We start from the raw sequence: 17,602 nt of genomic DNA, 5'->3' as shown, positions 1-17,602 counted from the left end.
ACATACACATAAACACACACACACAGACACACACTCACGCAGAACAGTCTCCTTACCGGAAATTGACGATGAATCATTTCCTGACGACTGCAGCGTAGCCAAGGTCAACAGAAGCTGAAATGCCTCTGCAGCGTTACCAGCGCCGGTTCCCGCCCTCATTATCCCCGTAAGGCAAAATTAGAAAGGGAAATAGACCACAGAATCACATCACTCGACAGCAAGACAGCCTCCTACCTTTCACTCTGTCGAAGGAGGGCGAGTGAAAGGGCATTTTCTTCTTCCTCCTGTGGTGAAGAAAGATTTGAATTTTCTTTTTTCTTTTCTTTTTTGAAATATTGTTTATTTTATTTCTTTTCTTTCTTTTCCTCCTTCCTGGGTTGTGTTGTTTTTGTTTATTTGTTCACTTTTTTGGGGGGTTCTCTTTCTCTCCCTTTCTTTCTCTTTCTCTCTCTTTCATTCTTTCTCTCTCTCTCTCTCTTACTCTCCCCCCTCTCTCTTTCTCTCCCCCTCTCTTTCTCTCTATTTATCTATCTATCTATATCTCCCTCTCTATTAAATTTGCTATTACATTTGGAATAATCTTTCTTTCTTTCTCTCTCTCTCTCTCTCTCTCTCTCTCTCTCCCTCTCTTCCTCTATCTATCTTCTCCTCTCTCTCTCTCTCTCTCTCTCTCTCTCCCCTCTCTCTCTCTCTCTCTCTCTCTCTCTCTCTCTCTCTCTCTCTCTCTCTCTCTCTCTCTCTCTCTCTCTCTCTCTCTCTTTCTCTCTCTCTCTCTCTCTTCTCTCTCTCTCTCTCTCTCCCTCTCTCACTCTCTTTCACTCTCTCACTCTCTCATTTACTCTCTCCCTTTATTCCCTTTCTCTCTCTCTCACTCTCTCTCTCTTTCATTTTCTCTCTCTTTCCCTCTCTCTCTCCCTCCTTCCTCTCTCTCTCTCTCTCTCTCTCTCTCTCTCTCTTTCTTTCTTTCTTTAGCTCCCGTTTTCTTTTAAATTTACAATTGCCTTCGGAATAACTTTCAACTTTCTCGATTTTCTCTCTCGTGTTGTAAATCAACTTCATGTTCGTTATTAATCAACTTTTTCTTCTTGTCTTTTTTTCCTCTTGAATTCAAATTCTTTTAAAACGTCTATGACAAGATTGTAGTAGAATCATTGCCAGAGAACTTTTGAATATTGGTCGCAAACATCCCGTTTTTTTTGTTATTTTTGTAATCAAAATGTTATTGTTATTATCATCATCAGCATCATCATTATCATCATTGTTGTTAGCATCTCTTTTGTTGTTGTTACTATCATTACTATTATCTTCATTATTGTTATAATTATAATTATCATCATTATTACTATCATTATCATAATTATTACTATCATTATCATCAATATCATTATTATTGCCATTTTACTTATTATCATCATTATTACTATTATCACTGTCATTATCATCATTATTATAACAACTGTTACAATAACAAATATCATTACTATTATTATCATTATCATCACCATTATCATTAACAATATGATTATAATCATTATCATTATTATTGTTGTTTGAACATCATTATCGCAATTATTATCATTATTCTCACTAAAATGATGGTGATAGTAACAGTAATGATAAAAACGATAATGATAATGATAATAATGATAATAATAATAATAATGATAATGATAAATAATGATGATAATGATAATAATGATAATAATACTAATAATAATGAAAATAGTAATAATAATAATAATGGTAATAATAATAATAATAATAATAATAATAATGATAATAATAATGATAATGATAATGATAATAATAATAATGATAATAATGATAATAATGATAATAATAATAATAATAATGATAATAATAATAACAACAATAACAATGATAATGATAATAATAACAATAATAATAATAAGAAGAAGAAAAAGGATGATGATAATAATAATAAACATATGATAACAATCATAACCATAATACTATTTATAATAATGATAATGATATCAACAGCAACAACAACAATAACATCAAATCTTTAGTATAATTACCGCAAGAGGAAAGCAGTAAACATGTTCCCAGGATGAAAATATATTTTACCAGCTTCCAGAATACTTTTAATGATGCCATAACTAACAACGGGATTAAAAGTGTATTTAATATCGCTGGATATTTATCTGTAATTCTACTGTCATCTATATTACTTTTTGTGGTAATTCTAATACCCAGGGTACTTTGAATTTGATTTTGATTCGAGTGTCAATTACGATAATGTTTATTATACATATTTGATACTTCCTCTTACGTCTCTTTTGTAAAAAAAGTTATTAAGTGAACAAATGATTGATGATTAGCAATGATGGAGAAACTTAATTAAACAGGCTAATTTACCTAATGGTGTTAAGGATAGTGATGTTTCCTTGGCACATGAGGATAGGCGAAGATGGATGAGCTTAAGGATAATTGAAGATCAGATAGGATGTAGGAATTCTTTGCTTGCAACTTTTGGTGGAAGGTCACGTGAGGTTCTCTGTGCATGCGGGGTTAGGAGAGATTGAAGTGGGTTATGCAATAGGGTTCTGTGGCTTGAAGTGTGGGTTATGCAATCGGGTTCTGTGGCTTGAAGTGTGGGTTATGGGATAAGGTTCTGTGGTTTGAAGTGTGGGTTATGCAAGAGGGTTCTGTGGCTTGAAGTGTGGGTTATGCAATAGGTTTCTGTGGCTTGAAGTGTGGGTTATGCAAGAGGGTTCCGTGGCTTGAAGTGTGGGTTATGCAATAGGGTTCTGTGGTTTGAAGTGTGGGTTATGCAAGAGGGTTCTGTGGCTTGAAGTGTGGGTTATGCAAGAGGGTTCCGTGGCTTGAAGTGTGGGTTATGCAGTGGGGTTCTGTGGTTTGAAGTGTGGGTTATGCAAGAGGGTTCTGTGGCTTGAAGTGTGGGTTATGCAAGAGGGTTCCGTGGCTTGAAGTGTGGGTTAAGCAATAGGTTTCTGTGGCTTGAAGTGTGGGTTATGCAAGAGGGTTCTGTGGCTTGAAGTGTGGGTTATGCAATAGGGTTCTGTGGTTTGAAGTGTGGGTTATGCAATAGGGTTCTGTGGCTTGAAGTGTGGTTTATGCAATAGGGTTGTGTGGCTTGACGTGTGGGTTATGCAATAGGGTTCTGTGGCTTGAAGTGTGGGTTATGCAGTAGGGTTCCGTGGCTTGAAGTGTGGGTTATGCAATAGGGTTCTAAGGCTTGAAGTGTGGGTTATGCAAGAGGGTTCTGTGGCTTGAAATGTGGGTTATGCAACAGGGTTCTGTGGCTTGAAGTGTGGGTTAAGCAATAGGGTTCTGTGGCTTGAAGTGTGGGTTAAGCAATAGGGTTCTGTGGCTTGAAGTGTGGGTTATGCAAGAGGGTTCTGTGGCTTGAAGTGTGGGTTATGCAATAGGGTTCTGTGGCTTGAAGTGTGGGTTATGCAATAGGGTTCTGTGGCTTGAAGTGTGGGTTATGCAATAGGGTTCTGTGGCTTGAAGTGTGGGTTATGCAAGAGGGTTCTGTGGCTTGAAGAGTGGGTTATGCAACAGGGTTCTGTGGCTTGAAGTGTGGGTTATGCAATAGGGTTTCGTGGGTTGAAGTGTGGGTTAAGCAATAGGGTTCCGTGGCTTGAGGTGTGGGTTATGCAGTGGGGTTCTGTGGCTTGGAGTGTGGGTTATGCAATAGGGTTCTGTGGCTTGCAGTGTGGGTTATGCAAAAGGGTTCTGTGGTTTGAAGTGTGGGTTATGCAATAGGTTTCTGTGGCTTGAAGTGTGGGTTATGCAATAGGGTTCTGTGGCTTGAAGTGTGGGTTATGCAATAGGTTTCTGTGGCTTGAAGTGTGGGTTATGCAATAGGGTTCTGTGGCTTGAAGTGTGGGTTATGCAAGAGGGTTCTGTGGCTTGAAGTGTGGGTTATGCAATAGGTTTATGTGGCTTGAAGTGTGGGTTATGCACTAGGGTTCTGTGGCTTGAAGTGTGGGTTATGCAATAGGGTTCCGTGGCTTGAAGTGTGGGTTATGCAATAGGGTTGTGTGGCTTGAAGCGTGGGTTATGCAATAGGGTTCTGTGGCTTGAAGTGTGGGTTATGCAATAGGGTTCTGTGGTTTGAAGTGTGGGTTATGCAATAGGTTTCTGTGGCTTGAAGTGTGGGTTATGCAAAAGGGTTCTGTGGTTTGAAGTGTGGGTTATGCAATAGGGTTCTGTGGCTTGAAGTGTGGGTTATGCAATAGGGTTCTGTGGTTTGAAGTGTGGGTTATGCAATAGGGTTCTGTGGCTTGAAGTGTGGGTTATGCAAAAGGGTTCTGTGGTTTGAAGTGTGGGTTATGCAAAAGGGTTCTGTGGCTTGAAGTGTGGGTTATGCAATAGGGTTCTGTGGCTTGCAGTGTGGGTTATGCAATAGGGTTCTGTGGTTTGAAGTGTGGGTTATGCAATAGGGTTCTGTGGTTTGAAGTGTGGGTTATGCAAAAGGGTTCTGTGGTTTGAAGTGTGGGTTATGCAATAGGGTTCTGTGGCTTGCAGTGTGGGTTATGCAATAGGTTTCTGTGGCTTGAAGTGTGGGTTATGCAATAGGGTTCCGTGGCTTGAAGTGTGGGTTATGCAATAGGGTTGTGTGGCTTGAAGCGTGGGTTATGCAATAGGGTTCCGTGGCCTGAAGTGTGGGTTATGCAATAGGGTTCCGTGGCTTGAAGTGTGGGTTATGCAATAGGGTTCTGTGGTTTGAAGTGTGGGTTATGCAATAGGGTTCCGTGGCTTGAAGTGTGGGTTATGCAATAGGTTTCTGTGGCTTGACGTGTGGGTTATGCAATAGGGTTCTGTGGCTTGAAGTGTGGGTTATGCAATAAGGTTTCTGTGGCTTGAAGTGTGGGTTATGCAATAGGTTTCTGTGGCTTGAAGTGTGGGTTATGCAATAGGGTTCTGTGGCTTGAAGTGTGGGTTATGCAATAGGTTTCTGTGGCTTGAAGTGTGGGTTATGCAATAGGGTTTTGTGGCTTGAAGTGTGGGTTATGCAATGGGGTTTTGTGGCTTGAAGTGTGGGTTATGCAATAGGGTTTTGTGGCTTGAAGTGTGGGTTATGCAATAGGGTTCTGTGGCTTGAAGTGTGGGTTATGCAATAGGGTTCTGTGGCTTGAAGTGTGGGTTATGCAATAGGGTTCCGTGGCTTGAAGTGTGGGTTATGCAAAATGGTTCTGTGGCTTGAAGTGTGGGTTATGCAAGAGGTTTCTGTGGCTTGAAGTGTGGGTTATGCAATAGGGTTCTGTGGCTTGAAGTGCGGTTTGGGTTGTAGAACTGGAGTTATGCGTTGGATTGTATAATTGTATTATTTTTCTGAATAGGTGAATCGTGTATTGGGTTGTATAACTGAATAGTGTATTGGATTTTATGAATGAACAGTGCATTTTGGTGTATTGTTGAAACGTATGACTGGATTATATGACTGAATTGTGTATAACTGAATATATGTATAACTGAATGGTGTATTTTATTGTATATTGTGTTGTTTTCTTGAATCGTGTATTTGGGTTGTAGAACTGGCATTGTTGTTAGGATTGAAGAAATTGAAATGCAAGTTGATTTACATGACTGAATTGTGTGTTTATTTGGTTGTGATCTTTGAATTGTGTATTGGTTTCTATATTGTGACTTGTATATTGTGTTGTATTAACGAAAAGAGTATTAAGTTGTATGAATGTATTGCATTGTATTACCGAAACGTATTATGGACATGTATATCTCAAATTATGTATTCGATTATAAAAGTTTAATCATTTGCTCATAAAAAAAAAAACCAGCAAATTAGTTTCATTTCATAACACTGGCACAATCAATACCAATAAAAGGACGCACACTAACACTTCAGATCATAGTTAATTAGATCTCTCCAATAATCACATATAATGCAGTTGTACAGGCTATCAGGGTGGTCGTAGTATAATGATACATCATTTAGGTTTATTGTCATATCTCCAATATTTCCAAGAATATGGTATCTTATTCAAATAGCAAGGTATATATTTATCAATGAGAAAGATAATCTGCTTGAAACTCCTATAATGACCGGTTATTAACATCTATTTTACCAAGAGCAATATTTAATTGTAGCCACAATAAGAATGATAACATGTTACATCACCTATATGTGCGTCTCTGCACTTTCAATGTTCATAAATCTAATGCTTATCTTGCAACTTGAGGCGAGGGGGGTCATCTTGTTGCAAATAACTTGCTACAACAACAACAACATCAGCACTGAGCTAGTCTAAAGTGCTAAGTGACAGAGAGAGTAAAATATGTATCGCAGAATCTTCAAATCTAAAGTCATTTTTTTTTCTCTCTGTCGAGTTGCTAAACTGCATTCATTCATTAAATCACTCATTTTTTCATCACCATTTTCATTTCCACACTTGATGATTTATTAGTCTTGTGAATAGTTTTAGAGAAATGAAAATGAAAAGTAAAAAAAAAAGAAAAAACAGTTTGATTTAAATAACTATCAAAATAAATAAGGTTTCAAGGGTTTTCCTGGGTGAATCAGATGTAGGAAATACAGACACACCTACGTGGGTTATAGAAAGTGCTAACCCATATGAAATGTTATAATATCAAACACCTGATATCATTCTCAGCATGAACTTTCAAGGAGTCAAAATAAAAAGAAGTTGAAGTGACAGCCAGTCATAAATATTTTCCGCGATTTAACACACTACGACCTTCAACCACTCATGCCAATGTATTATAACCGAAGGCATCAACTCTCTCGTAAATCTTATTAAAAATTGAATTTATCATTCTCACGGAATTAAAATAGCATAGATGTCTCCTCTCTCCACACGATAGAAAATGTCAAACAGCCCCCTTCCCCCTCCCTCACCCCCCTCCCTTCTCTCTCATGGATAAACATCTTGGCATTATTAACAACCCCATTCTTCGAAGATATGGAATTCAACAACAACAACAACAACAACAACAAAAATGAAAAAGAAAAATGTGCAGCATTTAACAAAGTTAATCCATTGAATCACATTATTCATGGTGAATCGTGCACCTAATTGTATAAGATAAATGACATATTGGATTGCGTTCCTTGAAATGTGCATTGGATTATACAACTGAAACGTATGAATAGAATGTATAACTGAATAGTGTATTGGGTTTGTACGAATGAACATTTCGTTGTTTAAATGAATCTTACACGAGACTGAATAACTTAGCTTATGTATTGGACTGAAAATATTTTAATCCTGTACTGATTTGCATAACTGGAGAGAGAGAAAAAAAAGATAAAAAACTCGTAAAATGTTTAAAAAATCCAATCTAAATGCAACTACATCCATAAAATCACCCAAAGAGATATCCTACTTATCTTTACAAACAACAAAGTACTTAACAACGTAGGTTCCTGTTATTCCAAAAGATCAATAACAAAGAACAAGAGAACAAGACAATTACAAATTAGTGAACCATTGATCAGGAGCCAATTGCCACATGCTATCAGAAATACTTCAAGTTAAAGGACTTTCAGAACAGAAATCAAAGAACCTCTAAATGATCAGTAAGATCAAGAGATTGATAATAAAACCGACTCAATATTGCAATCTGTAGCAAGAGCTTTTACTTGTGTGTTTTACATCTTTTTAAGCTTTTCTTAATTTATAGTGGTATGTGCAACATATATGTGAAAGGAATAACCACTGTAGCTAATTTTATGAAGTGTTTTTTTTTTCTCTCTCTCGTCTCCTATCTCTCTCTCTCTCTATCTATCTATCGATCTATCTATCGATCTATTTATCTATCTATTTATCTCTTTCTTTCTTTCTCTCTCTCTCTCTCTCTCTCTCTCTCTCTCTCTCTCTCTCTCTCTCTCTCTCTCTCTCTCTCTCTCTCTCTCTCTCTCTCTCTCTCTTTCTCACTCACTCACTCACTCTCTTTTTTCCTCTATCTATGTCTATCTACTTATATCTATCTATCTATCTATCTATTTAACTGTCTATCTATCAATCTATTTATCAATTTCTATTTTTTTCTTATTCTCTCTCTCTCTCTCACTCTCTCTCTCTCTCTCTCTCTCTCTCTCTCTCTCTCTCTCTCTCTCTCTCTCTCTCTCTCTCTCTCTCTCTCTCTCTCTCTCTCTCTCTCTCTCTCATCCTCCCATCTACCCTCCTACAGAAGAAAGAAGATCGGGGGGAGATACGGAGAGGGGACAAGAGGAAGAAAGAACGAAGATGGAAAAGATAGGATGGAAGCGAAGGGAGTGGATGGAGGATAGTTGGAGAGAAGAAGGAGAGGAGAGGAAAGAAAATGGAGAAAGATAAAAAAGAAAGAAAGATAGGAAGTAAAGGGTATAGCAAGATAAATTATATGTTGGGGGTTAAGAAGGCGGGGAGAGGTGGTTGGAAGGAGAGAGAGAGATAAAGAGAGAGAGAGAGAGAGAGAGAGAGAGAGAGAGAGAGAGAGAGAGAGAGAGAGAGAGAGAGAGAGAGAGAGAGAGAGAGAGAGAGGATGAGAGTGTAGGAATGCGAGATAGTGAAATAGAGAGTGAGAGAGAGAGGTGGAGAGGAAAAGAAAAAGAGAGAGAGGGAGAGTAAAAGAGATAGAGAGAGAGGGAGAGATAGATAGATAGATAGATAGGTAGAGAGAGAGAGAGAGAGAGAGAGAGAGAGAGAGAGAAAGAGAGAGAGAGAGAAGAGAATAGTGAATAGAAAGAGAGGGGGAGAGAGAAGAAGGAAAGAGAGAGAGAGAGAGAGAAAAGAGAGAGAGAGAGAGAGAGAGAGAGAGAGAGAGAGAGAGAGAGAGAGAGAGAGAGAGAGAGAGAGAGAGAGAATGAGAGTGTAGGAATGCGAGGTAGTAAAATAGAGAGTGAGAGAGAGAGGGGGAGAGGAAAAGAAAAAGAGAGAGAGGGAGAGGAAAAGAGATAGAGAGAGAAGGAGAGATAGATAGATAGATAGAGAGATAGAGAGATAGATAAATAGAGAGAGAGAGAGATAGATAGAGAGATAGATAGATAGATAGATAGATAGATAGATAGATAGATAAATAGAGAGAGAGAGAGAGAGAGAGAGAGAGAGAGAGAGAGAGAGAGAGAGAGAGAGAATGAGAGTGTAGGAATGCGAGGTAGTAAAATAGAGAGTGAGAGAGAGAGGGGGAGAGGAAAAGAAAAAGAGAGAGAGGGAGAGGAAAAGAGATAGAGAGAGGGAGAGAGAGAGAGAGAGAGAGAGAGAGAGAGAGAGAGAGAGAGAGAGAGAGAGAGAGAGAGAGAGAGAGAGAGAGAGACCAATCCTCACATTTCGTCCAAAGCAAAATCCTTCCTTTTCCTGTCCTCCTTAAGCCGTTCCTACCCCCCCCCCTCTTCCTCTCTTGCCCCCACCCCCCTTCTCTTTTCCTTCCATTACCGCTCTCCCTTTCCCCTCATCCCTTCATTCTTGCCTCCTTCCTCTTTTTTCCCACTTCCCTTTCCCTCTTCTTTCCTCTCTCTCATTCTCCCCTCTTTCTTCCTCACCCTTTCCCCCTTGTCCTCCTTTTCTCACTTCCTTATCCTCCTTTTCCCCTTCCCCTCCCCTTCCAATTCCTATTTTCCTTCTCTTGTTTTCCCCTCTTTCCACACCCATCCTCTCCTTCTCATCTACTCCTTTCCCTCTCTCTCTCTCTCTCCTCTTCTCTTTTCACTCTCCCTCTTCCCTTTCCCCATCCTGCTCCTCCTCTCCCCGCCCTTCTCCCCTTTCCTCTTCTTCGCTTCTCTCTCATCCCCTCTTCCCCTCTTCCTTTCCATCTTCCCCCTCTTCCTCTCATTCTCTCCCTCTTCCCCTCATTCTCTTCCTCTTCCCCTCTCTCCTCCTTCGCTTATTGCAAGGTTACACCCTCTCTCTTTCCCTCATATTCTCTTCCCTTCCTCTTCCCCTTTCTCTCTCCCTTTCCCCTTACCTTTCCCTTTTCCTTTCCCCTCCTCCTCTCTTCCCCTTCCCCTTTCTCTCTCCCTCTTCCCCTCTGACATTTTCCTTTTCCCCATTCCCTCTCTCCTCCTCCTTTTCCCTTCTTTCTCCTCCTCTTCCCCTCTCCCTCCTCCTCCTCTTCCCCTCTCCCTCCTCATCCCTTCTCCCTCATCCTCTCTCTCCCTTCTCCCTCCTCATCCCCTTCCCTTCTCCCTTATCCTCTCTCTCCCTTCCCCCTTTTTCTCCTCGTCTTCCACTTTCCCTCTCCCGTTTCCCAACCCCCACTCCCCTACCCTACCACCCTACTACCCTACCACCCTACCAGCCTCTCTCAGCCGGAGAATTTACCTGCGGCAGGTAACACCTCACGGTCGGTTCCTAATTGAATCTTGGATATTTTCTGGCACGCTGGAGAACCCGGGCCAGACGAACCTTCGGCTGTGGGCTACGTCTGCGTGCGAAATGCCAACAGTGCCTGACACTTGGCACTCGCTTTAGGTGCCATGTACGGCTTAGAGTTTATTTTGCGTTTGTCTGTTGTGTCATATCTGGTTCTTGGTATTTTTTGATAGTTAGGGTTTTGTTAACGTGTCATGCGATGCTTACTTTGCCTGTCATGTGATAGCTGTCAAGGGTGTTATCTAATGTCTAGTTTGCGTGTCATATGATAATTGGTTTTGGTGCCGATTGTTTCTGCCACAGGACGACTATTCTGCATGTCACATGACACCTATTTTGAGTGATATATGGCTCTTAGCCTGCCTGCTACGTGCCTCTTAATTTGCTTACCATCATATTATGATTTTAAGTGTCGTTTCATATGTCTTTCTTAGTACGTGATACTTGTTTTGATTAGTTTTGACACCTAGTTTGCCTGCCACATGACACATGACAACCGTTTTAACCTACAACATATCTGTCTAAATCTGTCTCGTTTTATCATTCTCCTTCTATCTATCGACCTCATACGTACAACATTACCTCCAATATCACATCAGTAATAACAAAGTTTTTTTTTTCTTCATAATACCACCATTTTCATGATGTAATAACAAAGTTCTCCCACTCTGAGCCAGGCGTCCTGTACCGTAGATCACGTGGTCTGCACAGGTGACGGCTCTAATAACAAAATGGTCCTGTAATACCAAGTCTGATTGGATAAAGCGATTCCGTAAAGTCTTCTCCGTTTTCTATTCGTTTTATTTATATTTTCATTTTTTTTTTTTCGGGTGTTTATGATTTCTGTCTGTCTTCGTTTTTTTTTATATCCTTGTTTTTAATTCTATTTAAAAAGAAAATAGAAAGTTCTGTTTGTGATGTTTATAAGGATTATCGTAATTTTTGATAATATGGTTGTGTTATTTGTGTTTCTTTGTCTCTCTCTCTCTCTCTCTCTCTCTCTCTCTCTCTCTCTCTCTCTCTCTCTCTCTCTCACTGTATGTGTGTGCGAGTCTCTCTCTCTCTCTCTCTCTCTCTCTCTCTCTCTCTCTCTCTCTCTCTCTCTCTCTCTCTCTCTCTCTCTCTCTCTCTCTCTCTCTCTCTCTCTCTCTCTCTGTGTGTGTGTGTGTCTTCTTCTTTTCTTCCTCTTCTTTTTCTTCTTCCTCTTCCTCTTCCTCTTCTTTTTCTCCCACTCGCTCATTTTCTTCTCCTTCTTTTTCCTGTTCTACATGTTTTTTTTTTTTTTTCTTCTTCACCTTTCCCTTTTCTTTTTTTTCCTCCTCCTCCTCCACCTCCTCCTCCTCCTCTTCTTCTTCTTCCTCCTCCTCCTCCTCCTCCTCCTCCTCCTCCTCCTCCTCCTCCTCCTCCTCCTCCTCCTCCTCCTCCCCTTCCCCCTTCCCCCCTCGACCCTCCTTATTTTCGCCCGTGTCTCTGGCGGAAAACATCACTCCTTGAAGGTAAGTTCATAAAGACCACATCACACATCACACATCACCACAAAGAGGATGCCACGTGCTCAATTCCTCCCTCTCCCTCCCTTCCCCCCCCCTTGCCCTCCTTTCCTTCCCTCTATTTTTCCTCTCTCTTCTCTCTCTCTCTCTCCCCTCCATTTTTATTTTTTCTTCATCTCCCTTTCGCCTCGCCCTCCCTCTGTTTTTCTTCCCACTCCTCTATTTTTTCTACCCCCTTCCTATCCTCCTCCACCCCCTTCCCTCCTCCCCGTCTCTCCCCGACACCCCCACTACCTTTTCGCCTTCGTCTCCCCCCCACCCTTTCGCCCTCCGTCTCCTCCCCCCTTCGCCCTTCGTCTTCCCCTCCACCCTTTCGCACTCCATCTCCCCCCCCCTCCCCTTTCGCACTCCGTCTCCCCCTCTCACCCCCTTCACCCTTCCCTCCCTCACCTCCACCCCCTTCCCTCTTCCCCTTCCCCTCCACCCTTTCGCACTCCATCTCCCCCCCCTCCCCTTTCGCCCTTCGTCTCCCCCTCCCCTTTCACCCTTCGTCTCCCCCCCTCCCCACCTCCACCCCCTTCCCTCCTCCCCCTTCTCTCCCCGACCCACCTTCCCCTTCGCCCTTCCCTCCCTCACCTCCACCCCCTTCCCTCTTCCCCTTCCCCCCTCCCCACCTCCACCACCTTCCCTCCTCCCCCTTCTCTCCACGACCCACCTACCCCTTCGCCCTTCCCTCCCCCTCACCTCTACCCCTTCACCCTTCTCCTCCCCCTCCCCTCCACCCCTTCGCACTTCCCCTCCACCCCCTTCCCTCCTCCCCTTCCCTCCTCCCCTTCCCTCTTCCCTCCTCCCCTTCGTCTCCCCCCTCCCCCCCATTATCAAAACTTATATCTCCGCCAGAAAAACACCTTCCTCAGACCACCCGACTATAAACTTGTTTTTCGCGATACCGACCTATGTTCAAAGGCCTTCCCTTTCTCTTGACCTGATAACGACGAGCAAGAGGGGTGGGGGTTGGGGGGTAAGGGTAGGGGGAGGTAGCGGGGTTGGGAGGAGGAGGAGGAGGAGGAGGAGGATGGGGAAGGAGGAGGAGAAAAGAATGAAGGAAGGGGGAATAGGAGAGAAAAATGTATGATATGGAGTCCTTTGATAACTTTCTCCTTTTTTTCGCTCTCTTTCTTTTCTCTCTGTCTTTGTCTGTTTGTCTCTCTCTCTGTCTGTTGATTTTGCTCTCATTTTGTCTCTCTTTCTTTGTCTTTTTCTTTTGCTCTCTCTCTCTCTCTCTCTCTCTCTCTCTCACACACTCACTCTCTCTCTCTCTCTCTCTCTCTCTCTCTCTCTCTCTCTCTCTCTCTCTCTCTCTCTCTCTCTCTCTCTCTCTCTCTCTCTCTCTCTCTCTCTCTCTCTCTCTCTCTTCTCTTCTCTGGAAGAGGAGGAAACGAAATCCGGAAAGAAAACAAAAAGGACAATAAAATATAAATATATATATAAAAAGATCGCAGAACACAACAACAAAAACAAACAAAATAACAGATAAAGGAAGACGATAAAACATGAACGATATACAAAAATAAACAAATGAAAAAAAAAAAATAAAGATGAAAATAAAAATCCCCCCCAAAAAAAAAGACGAGAGAAAAAATAACAATTAACAAATATAAAAAAAGGTAAACGCATACATAGAAATATAAGAAAACAAATGAAAGTGAATGAAAAGAGAAATACCAACGGGAAAGGAGCAATAACACCTATGCAGATACTCGTATAGGTTATAAAACTCGCAACTCGTGAACGGCGAGGTAACTGCCACGGGGGAAATATAGCCAGAGGGGAGAGAGTGCCACGCCGATGGTACTGCTAGCTCTGAAGGGCGTGATTGTGTACCGTGCATGCGTGAATGGGGGTGGGGGTGGGGGATGGGGAGGGGGGTGGGTGGTAGGGGCTGTGGGGGAGTGGGAGGGAGTGGGGGGGAATAGAAGGAAGGGGGGGAAGGGGGGAAGGGGGTGAGGATGTGTTGTGTATGGGGGGGTGAGGGGGTGGGGATATGTGTGTGGCGTGTCTGTGTGTGTGTGTGTGTGGGGGGGGGGGTATGTGGGAGTGGTTGAAGAGAAGGAAAGGGGGGGGAGGGGGAAGGGGGTGGGGATGTGTTGTGTGTAGGGGGGGTGAGGGGGTGGGGATATGTATGTATGTGGCGTGCGTATGTGTGTGTGTGTATGTATATATCCTCGTGTATGTACGCTTATTCATTAAATTACGCATATTCGTACATGTGTATACATCTGTGTGACCAATTTTCCTTTCATCCTGCATTCTAAGTATATCAGATATGCAAATAGATGAATTAGAGTGTCAATTGTAATTCTCAAGTTCCAAGCTCGAGGAAGTAATTCTAGACGATGCGACTACACACTCAAGTTGTTATCAAACTCCAAAGTTCATTTGCTAATATCCTGCAAATCTGAAAGTTGGGGGCGATAGTTGAATAACACGAACACGAACACGAACACGCACACGCACATGCACACAAGTTGGAAAAGTGTCATGAAAAATAAAGGTTTTTGTTTGTGTGTACTTATATGATTGTTTTTTGTTGTTGTTTGTTTGTTTGTTCTCCTTTTGGTTTCACTGGTTTGAATAATGATAATGATATTGAATCTTTTGTTGCAATATCGAGGGAATTTAGAGTGAAAGTTTTTTTTTGTTTTGTTTTTCTCTCTCCATCTCCATCTTTCTATTCATTTATCTTTTTCTCCCTTTCCTCTGGTTGCCCCTCCCTCTTCCTCTCTTTCTCTTATTCCCCTCTAATCTTTCTCCTTCTCTCTCTCTCTCTCTCTCTCTCTCTCTCTCTTTCTCCCTCTATCCCACCCCCACCACTCTCCCTCAATCTTCCTCTCCCTCTCTCTCTCTCTCTCTCTCTATTTCTCTCTCTCTCTCTCTCTCTCTCTCTCTCTCTCTCTCTCTCTCCCTTTCTCTCTCTCACTCTCTCTCTCATCCATTCACTCTCCCTCTACCTCTCCCCCTTCTTCCTCTCTCTCTCTCTCTCTCACACACACACACACTCTCTCTCTCTCTCATCCATTCACTCTCCCTCTATCTCTCCCCCTTCTTCCTCTCTCTCTCTCTCTCTCACACACACACACACACTCTCTCTCTCTCTTATCCATTCACTCTCCCTCTACCTCTCCCCCTTCTTCCTCTCTCTCTCTCTCTCTCACACACACACACTCTCTCTCTCTCTCTCATCCATTCACTCTCCCTCTACCTCTCCCCCTTCTTCCTCTCTCTCTCTCTCTCTCAGTCACTCTTCTCTTTCCCCCTTTCCTTCGTGGTATGGAGGATGATTTCCCCTCAGATATCTCAGTCAAGGGATCATCAAAGCCTTGAAAGAAATTGGCTGAGGTGGAAGAAGGGAGGGAGGGAGGGAGGGGAAAAAAATAGGAAAAGAAAAATAAGAGGGAGAGATAGTCGGATAGTGTTCAGAGTCGGAAGGTAATCGTTCCTCCCCCTTCCCCCCTTTTTTTCCAGACTCTCTCCCCTTCCCCCATCCCCCCCCCATTAGCTCCCTCTTCCCACTGGATTAGATTAGTTTTTTTTTTTGTAAATATTATGGGATAAGTGGCTGGATATGCAGTATTTATAGTATAGATCGTATAATCATCGTAAGATAAGGGAGAGAGGGAGAGAGAGAGAGAGAGAGAGAGAGAGAGAGAGAGAGAGAGAGAGAGAGAGAGAGAGAGAGAGAGAGAGAGAGGGAGAGAGAATGAGAGAGAGGGAGAGAGAATGAGAGAGAGGGAGAGAGAATGAGAGAGAGAGAGAGGGAGAGAGAGAGAGAGAGAGAGAGAGAGAGAGAGAGAGAGAGAGAGAGAGAGAGAGAGAGAGAGAGAGAGAGAGAGAGAGAGAGAGAGAGAGAGAGAGAAAGAGAAAGAGATAGAGATAGATAGATAGATAGAGAGAGAGAGAGAAGGACAACTTAACATAAATCGTAAAATAAGAGAGAAAAACAGAGAGAGAGAGAGAGAGAGAGAGAGAGAGAGAGAGAGAGAGAGAGAGAGAGAGAGAGAGAGAGAGAGAGAGAGAGAAGGACAGCTTAGCATAAATCGTAAAATAAGAGAGAGAAAGAGAGAGAGAGACAGAGATAGAGAGAAAGAGAGAAAGAGAGAAAGAGAGATAAATAGATATAGATAGATAGAGAGAGAGAGAGAGAAGGACAGCTTAGCATAAATCGTAAAATAAGAGAAAGAAACAGAGCGAGAGAGAAGACAGCTTAGCATAAATCGTAAAATAAGAGAGAGAAATAGAGCGAGAGAGCGAGAGAGAGAGAGAGAGAGGGAGGGAGAGTGGGATCAGCTTGATCTCGTCACAGGTACCTGATCGTACGGCAGAGGATCAGAGAATCTTCCAGCCGACGGTCGCGATCGGATTTTGTTTCTACATTTATATCCCTTATATTTTTTCCCGCTCTCGGATTCTTTGCTCTATACTCGACAAGACTATCTACATGCGGGAATTGGAAACGAAATAACAGCAAAAGCGAAAAATTGATAACTATTGAAGCTCGGTTGGATAAAAAAATAAAAAAATATGTATATATATATAGGTGTTTTGTGTGGCAAATATGGCGTGATTAAATTATAGAACATATAGGCTGTGAACAAAACACAGAGATGAATATAAGATGGACGGTAAAAAATAAAAAGAGAGGATAACCCTTTTTCTTTCATTTAACTTGCTTTTCAACATAGCCTTTTGTCCGGTATGATATGTTGCCGTTTTGCAAAATTAGTTTGTTGCAAACATTTAAAAGCATATTTGAACAAATATTTGGTTGACGTGTCAATACCTGGTATTAAAAGATCTGGAAAAAGTGTAAATATGTAAAAAGGAATATTGCTTAGCTGGTCTATAAAGAGCGGCGTCCAGTTATATAACCTTATATGGGAGGAAAATGTTCTGCTTTCATGAGTGTATGTGTGTGTTTGTGTGTGTGTTTATGTGTGTGTGTGTGTGTGAGAGAGAGAGAGAGAGAGAGAGAGAGAGAGAGAGAGAGAGAGAGAGAGAGAGAGAGAGAGAGAGAGAGAGAGAGAGAGAGAGAGAGAGAGAGAGAGAGAGAGAGAGAGAGAGAGAGAGAGAGAGAGAGAGAGAGAGAGAGAGAGAGAGAGAGAGAGAGAGAGAGAGAGAGAGAGAAAGTGAGAAATACTGAATTTAAAACTTTACACCAGCCGTTTCCAAAAATGTTCAAACGACTTCAAATTATTTACAATTTCCAGAACTTCTCTGTAACCAGAACGTTCTTTTTATGTGATCATTTTCTGAAGTTGCAACGCATGCAATAAAACCCCTTCTTCACGGCACCCTATCTCAAACCAAAATAGGAATAAATAACTGCAAACAATTCTTGCCTCTCGCTCTCACACCTCAACACTAAGAGAAATAAAAAATAAAGAGAATAAGAATAAGAATAACCAAAATATATCAAAATATACTAATAAGCTCATACCTTCTTCCTAACGATCCCTAAAAATGCGTCCAGCTCAAAGAAATGAAGAAAATACTCCCCCTTTTATTTTACCTTTTCCTTTTTTTTTTCATTTTAATTTAACCAGACAGTTGTTAAAGTCAGCGACCTTAATTTCGTCTCTTAACGAGGTGTCGAAATACTCTAGTTTAAGGGCGTAGTTACGGAGAAAGAACCGGAGGAACCATCGAGAAATTCATTTTCACAAACACCCACCAACATACAGACGGAATATACATACATACATACATACATACATACATACATACCCA

This window comes from Penaeus japonicus, unplaced genomic scaffold, assembly GCF_977035675.1.
Source record: "Penaeus japonicus unplaced genomic scaffold, GWHDUDI00000001_assembly GWHDUDI00000009, whole genome shotgun sequence".
Taxonomy (NCBI): domain Eukaryota; kingdom Metazoa; phylum Arthropoda; class Malacostraca; order Decapoda; family Penaeidae; genus Penaeus; species Penaeus japonicus.
Note: the sequence above shows the minus strand (reverse complement) of the source record.